The sequence below is a fragment of the Pinus tabuliformis genome, chromosome 9, assembly GCF_031772625.1.
Source record: "Pinus tabuliformis cultivar Carrire ecotype Pingquan chromosome 9, CPIR1, whole genome shotgun sequence".
Lineage (NCBI taxonomy): Eukaryota > Viridiplantae > Streptophyta > Pinopsida > Pinales > Pinaceae > Pinus > Pinus tabuliformis.
This window is the reverse complement of record NC_142307.1, coordinates 718,742,329-718,750,012: the sequence shown is the minus strand read 5'-3', so window position 1 is coordinate 718,750,012 and position 7,684 is coordinate 718,742,329.

Genomic DNA, 7,684 nt, shown 5'->3' with positions numbered 1-7,684 from the left:
TGATGGAGTATCATTCTTAGTTAGGGGAATAGTACAACAGGAGCCCTTAGATGAGAGGGTTATTGCATGTTTTAATGGGAAGTGGGATGTGGAATGGCAATTCATCATTATTGTAGTAGCACTAGCCCAAAATTAAGAGATTGGGGTTGATCTTGGCCTGTGTCAGAGGTTGGTTTGGAGAGAGGTGATGAGTTGGTATTCTACTAGTGGAGAAGCATTTTCAGTCAAAGATAGAGCACATCTTGAGTGATAGGAAATGGAAGAGGATGATTGGTTTTGGTGGTTTTGGGATTTAGGTGGATCCATAGATGGTTGATTGAGTCAACGATTTATTTGGGATCCATGACCTGCTCATGCTTTATTAGTTTGGAAGCATGACATGTTACAGTGGTTCATTTGGGACCCTGGTATTAGTTTATAGATGCCTCTGCAATGGAAATATAGGGATTACTTAAGGGCAAGCAATCTTGGGGCAGGAGAATTTTTCATGTCCACATTTTTATTTTTCCTCCATAGCACATCCAAGATGGGTTTCCAAGGTATGTGATGTCTAGGCCGCAGGAGCAGGATTATGTCATCAGGGGTCTTGGAGGAGTTGTGAGGTATTTTTATGGGATCTAATCGATTTATTTTGGCATATACCATCATCCGCACAATTTGCCTTTCGTTTTGTTGCATCCCGACAACTTTAAAAAACAGAGTTATTAATGGGCCTGACTTAGTTAATTATGCTTGACGTGGCATTCCAAGAGGAAACTTTGATGGAATATCTTAGTGTAATATATCATTGGAAGTGAAACAATAATATCTATAGGATGGGATGCTTAGAACCTCGGAAAAAAAGGATGGGATGCTTAGAAGTGACTATTAGTGGCTAGAGAGAGTATGGTGGGTGGTTGACATTTTTCCTAGATAAAAAGTGACTTTAATTAGTCACTTAATTAAATTAAAAGGGGAAAATAATTAATTGAAGGAAAAATGGCCAAAAGTGGCTTAGTGAAATAAATTGAAATTAAAATTCACTTAGATGGAGTAAAAAAGGAGTCTCTAGAATAATATTAAAATAATCAAAATAAGATGCTTCTAGAGACTTGGAGATCTATCTATGGAGTCTTTAAAACGCAGAGGAGGAAATCATTTGGGACATCCTTGAGTTGTGATATTTTCTTATGGAGAGATTTGGAGAATCAAGAGTTCCCAACTTCAGCGATCGCCCTAAGACATAAATTCTCAGGTGATTGAGAGTGGGCAATAACCTATTTCTCCCCATGGTGAATTCATCCAGAATTCACAGGTGTTTTCAATAATTCATTTTTTCTTTGCAGGCCAACTGCAGCATTATTGTATATCTTTGGAGGCCATCACCAACCATTCTTAGTTTCTTGTATCGACTTATTGCATTGTAATAAAATTAGGTTGAGTTCTTCAACACGTCTTTCTTGTCTATTCTCGAGTTGCAAATTTAATTTCATGGTTTTGTCATTAATTTTGTGGTTCAATGTATGTGAATTGTTTGTAAAATTAACATTGTGAATATTAAGAGCAATTTTATATTTTCTAAAGAATTAACTTTTTATCTGGGTCATGGTAGTGGTATCAGAGTTGAGTTGTAGATATTATTTTCCAATTTTGTTGTTAGATTGATGGTTGAATTTTTTATAAATTGTTATTTAAATTGATGACATAATTTTTAGAAGCAATTTTCAACAAAAATTATATTTGGGACATTATAGTAAGAGTCAACATATTTTCCAGGCCCTTTCTGGCATAACAAAATTCAATCACTATCACACCTTCCTAAGTCAATCTTGCCAGACACTTCAATGAATGAACCAAAAAAAAATCAGATCGAGTTCAATTTTTTTGAAACCCTGCAGGAAACCCACTTCCGGCTTAATTCACGGAAACATACATTTTCAACATATTACAACATAGTCATGAGTCATAATTCCACTGGAACCCGATGGGAAAGTTACCATTAAACCCTCTCAACCACCCGCGATATCTTCCTTCACCCAAGATATCTTCCTTCACTAACTTCGATAAATGAACCTAAGGAGGGGTAATGCTACGGTTTTTTTTCCATAATAGATGTCCTCTTTTAGGTAGTCAAACCCTGCGATTCTCCAACCATACTCCTTACGTGGCCTACATACAAGTTTTTTTTTTCTTTCTCACCTATTGTTTATAAAGTAGACTATGCAAATTAAGCAATCTTTCACCACAACACACACTTTAAACCGCAGTCTATAAATTTGGAATGAATTACTATTTTTATCGGACTTCTTGTTACAATGAAGTGCTGGAAACCAAATTTGGATGCATTCCATTACACGTGTTTCAGAGTAATGTATACATGGAATTCACATAATCTCTATGTGGTCGATAAACACAAGACTTACATTATGATTATTAATTCCACAATCCCGCGAGATTACCAAACATCTTCGCGGGATTGTGGAATTAATAATCATAATGTAACAATTTTCTTGTCTCACACATCTCTTTAACCAGATGTTTATCATCTCTCTCTTCCTTTTTGGAATCACATGAGCACGGTTAAACAAATTTATAATAATTTACTATATTATTAACATCCAGAATAGAGACGGTCATTCTCCAATATTTTGACTCAGAAATTTTGACTTCTGGCTTAGATTTTGATAATAGTAAATGGCTTACGATGGGTTATTCTATTATGCATGTTTGATCAAACATGGGCGTGATCCTGATTTCTTGGGCAATATTTCATATCAATACATTGTTGAGTATCTCAAATCCAAATAAAATGAACCTTTTCAATGGGAGGAGAAGACTAGTCTAGTTAGCAAAGATTTGCAATGGGCTTCTTCAAGAATCCAAAGAACCTTTGATTGAAACTCAAACCAATTCTTGCTAAAACATGTCGAACTAATTTTTAAGATGGGATTCAATTTTTTTTTGGGAAATGGTGGTCAAGCATAATATCATGGGAAGCCCATTTGTAAACTCTTTGTAAAATTAAAAAAAGTGTGATTGCAAATAAAAGGTGTACCAAAATCATGCGGGAGATAGCTAGACAAAGTCTAATTTTTGGTGACATTGAGACTTTGCATTGTATATTGTAAGTTTATATTGAATAAATCTAATATAATTTATAGTTTTGTTTCAATAAGTTCCTTATTGTTTTTGGGATTTCATAGGTTTTCTTGATTGTGTTTTAAGAGGTCTTGAACTTTATACATTTTTCATATGATTGTGTTTCTTTGGGCTAATGTTGATATGTCTATTCGTCTATCTATTATTTTATTTTTTTTAAATAGAATGGGTAGCTTTTTCATTAGATAAACTGGAAAAGGGCCAGGTCCCATACAATATTGGAGAGCAAGCTCTCAAAAATGTTCATCATTTTAACCTAAAGAAGGACCTTATTGCTACCAACATTATTTACAAATGAGCTTTGTACATAGCCTATACTGTAGACTTTCCAGAAAACCCCACCATATTCTATAGACCAACAAAACATAAATATAACTTAAAATAAAACTTCTACTCACTACTACTAGGATCAATTTTTCCCGAGGCTTCGTCTGCAGTCATAACCAGTTCTTCAACACTGCTAGCCCCAGGTTCTAGGTCACAAACAACAGCTTCCGTAGCACCTTCAGCATGAGGGACAAAGTCATCCCCAAATTCGAATACTTCTTTCAACACCCCAAGTGTTTCAATCTCAACTTTGACTTCAATGTTCTCCACCTTTTGACCCAAACTCATCACATATGTACACAACCTCTCCATAGTTTTTTGCAATAATTCCATGTCTTTGCTAAGTCCCGACAACTGGGCATACAAAATTGCCATGTTATCGTTGATTTTTTTTTACAATTTCCTTTATGACATGCATGCAGGAGTTGTCAACCATGTCTTCTAAATTCCTTTTGCGACCTGACCCAGCTCTTACACCACTTCTATTGCTAGAAGATGTCATTTTCTTGCGATTCTACCCTAAACTGACAAGATCCTGTGATTTACCATCCGCAAGTAGATGCTAGGATTAATAGTTTGGTTCATTTCGACATTCACTCTTGTCTTATCCTTCATTAATGCGAATTGAATCAGCGTCATGGCAAAACAACTACCCTCCATCTCCTCTATCGTTGAGACTAGCCTGGAGAGAATTGCGATGGTACCTGCCCACCCCACAAATGGAGTTGTATTAAAACTCTAGGTAAATAACTGAGGACACATCACCCACCTGTCACAGATCATGGCCTTCAAAATACGGTTGTCACACATGTTCCATAACTTCCTACCAACAGACCCTTATCCTAATGCACTACAGAAGGTCATAAGGGAGCTAACCTTAATAACTGCCAGTTTGATGTGTTGCAGACCCGTACCCCAGTTGTACTGCACCGGTCTGAAAAAAATTATTCGAATCAAGGGATGTGACATATTCAAATGGAGTGGTTGATGGGTAAGGAGATTTTCTCTAAAACCACCCCAACGTTGCCTTGCACATCTGCCACATGGTTGTTTGCCTGCAACACATGGAACATTTTAACCTTTTCAAACTTTTCTAATAGATAATTTATCCTTATAATGATTTGGGAGGATTCAACATTGAGGAGGTTCTCATTCTTGGAGAGCTTTCGGCATTTTTGGATTACTGTCATAGAATCACTAATGATAATCAAGTTCCTAATACCATTAGAAATGTTGATGTTCAGACGCTGCCAAAGAGAGAGAGATTTTGCTTGATTGTTCATGGCATTGCCTAGTCCCTGTGTGAACTGTATTTATGTCTTTTCTTCGAGGTTTACTATTACCCCTCCCACTCCAGCCTCCCCGGGGTTACCTTTTGAATCACCATCAAAATACAGTTGGACCTTACCGATATTTATTTTCCATTCTAAAAAATCTTCCCCATTCAATCAGATACAAAAGGAAGGGACAACATAGGACTTTGACAAAGGGGCTTGGGAGTTAGAAGAGGAGATTCTAAGCCACTCTTTTTCATTGATAGATTAATCCTTCATATCCGAGACTTTAAATACCCTAGAAGATATAACCTCAAAGAGAAGCGCCATTCCTTTAATTGCTATGGTTTCTGGATTATAACACTTATCATGAAAGATTGCCAGATTTCGACAAAGCTAAATCGACCAACATAGGTATTGGGAATTTCCATCCAACATCGCCTTAATAGAGAGTTTAAGCTTGTTCTAATGATGGGGGGAAGGGGGGAGGCAGGAACAAGGGGTGATAATGAAAATTTCCAAGTATCCACAACAAAGGGGCATTGATAAAATAGATGCTTAATAGTTTCCTCTGAATTACCACATAACAAATATCGGAAGGGGCTGCTAATATTCCTTTTCCTTAAATTTTATATCGTAAGGATTTTCTCGTCAACCATTTCCCAACAGAATATATTAATCTTAGGGATCCCATCACCATTCCAATCTTTCCCCATATTATTGATTGGGGGGGGAGGAAGGATTCTTCATTAAGAAAGAATAACCATGTTTAACTGAATAATTTTTGGATTTCCCACACAACCAAGCATGACTGTCTAATTTTCTTGTTATGATAGGAGAAAACCATTTTAGATTATTAATCAAAAAATGCCAATGCTTCAGCAGCTGATTGGGCAGGTCCAGAGGAAACCACTCGCACCATAAACCCTAATCATCCCAACAAGAAATATCCGCTAGACAAGAAAAACCATGCTCTACCATCCAGCCTGAGAATTCTGGGACGAGATCAGAGGAGCAATTTTTCTAAAGGTGGATGTGTTTCCCATTCCCTGGTTGCCAACCAAGATGATTCATAATGAGAAATGATGAAGCTTTGTAGAGATCCAAATTTTTGAACCTTTACCTTCCCATAATTCTCCTTTTGGTATGATAAGTCAATTTTTGAGGAAGTATTTTCTTTTAAAATCCTTTTTCCACCACTCGTTGGAGTCCGAGAGAAGCCTCCAAACCAGTTTTCCCCCCAATCCCAGATTCATAAGTTCTAAATCCTTGATTTCTAATCCTCCCATGCCCTTTGGTTGTTTTACCAAGTTCCAGCTGACAAGATGGAATTTGTGATTATTACTCTTGCCCCCTTGCCATAAAATCTTCCGAATTAGCCTGCTTATTTTTTGGTTTATGTATGTTGGTGCTAAAAGACCAGCACCCAAGTACACCGAAAGAGAGGAGAGAATAGATTTTATGAGGATAACTCTCCCGTCCAAGTTGAGCCATCTTACTCCCCATGAATGCACTCTTTTCCTTATTTTCTGGAGAACAATCTCCCAGTCTTCCCCAGCTGCATGCTTAAAGGAGATGGGAATCCCAAGATAGTTGAAGGAGGTCCTATGAGCATCCACATGAAAGCCCAGCAAGCGAGAAATTTCCTTCACTATCACCACTAGATAGTTCCAACCAATCAATTGACATTTCAATTTGTTTATCAATCCCCCAAATACGAGAAGATACCAATCCAGAATATTTTTGAATCTTGAAGAAATCGCTAGGGAGGCTCCTCCAATCAGGATGGTGTCATCAACAAACTGAGAGTGATTTATCTCCTGAACATTCCTTTCAATACTTAGACTAGGGAGAGAATCAACCAAATGCTTAGATTCTAGCATATGACTCAAGGCTTTAGCCATGATAATATAAGGAATATGCGACAAAGGACAACCTTGCCGAAGGCCTCTAGAGGCATCAAAGAAGGGGGTCGGTCGACCATTTATCAAGGGAGCAATCCAAGGGGAGCCAAAACAAGTGCTAATCCATAAAATGAATTCATTGCTAAAGCCTAACTTTTCCATAACAAGAAAAAGAAAGGATCGATTTACTCGATCGAACACATTTTCCATATCCAATTTGATAACCATTCCAGCTTCTCTCACATCTTTACTAGAATGCATTTCCTCCTAAACTAGAATGATGTTATAGAGAATGTTCTAATGCTACATGAAGCCACTTTGATTATGAAAGATAATGGAAGGAAGTAGAGGCTTAATCATGTTGGCAATGATTTTTCTCAATATTTTATAGGAAGAATTGCACAACGAAATAGGTCAGAATCTTGAGAAGGAGGTGGGGTTGGCCTCTTTTGGAATCAGGGCCATAAATGTTGAATTGGTGCTTCCCCCGAGATTCTTTTTTACTCTTCTATGATTCAACATTATGATAAGATCCTTTTTGATGGTGTTCTAGGATATTCGATATAAAAAAATAGAGAATCCATCTAGGCCTGGTGCCTTCTTAGGTTCCAACGTCCATATCTCACTTAGGACTTATTCTTCCAGAATTTCATCTGTAAGATCATGGTTGGCTAGAGTTGGGATGACTTGAGGCATTTCCTAAAGAAACTCGAAAGCGTTGACTAAAGGAATATTATCTTTATCGAGAAAATATTTGAAAAAATTATAGACCTCCATTTTAATTTCTGCAAAGGAGCTAACTTCATGCCTTCCATCAGGCTTTGTCTCCCTTATTTTTTTCCTATTCTCTCGAGCCATCACCTATTTTTTGGAATAAGGAATTGTTGGAGTCCCTGGCTTTTAACCAAATAGTGCGAGATTTGAGGCTCCACAAATTTTCTTCTTGCATGCTTAGGTTAAAGATCTGATTGGAAAGGTCATTTTCCTTTTGGATGTGTTTTTCTTCAATTTGAGCTTCCTCCATCATCTTATAATGCTCTT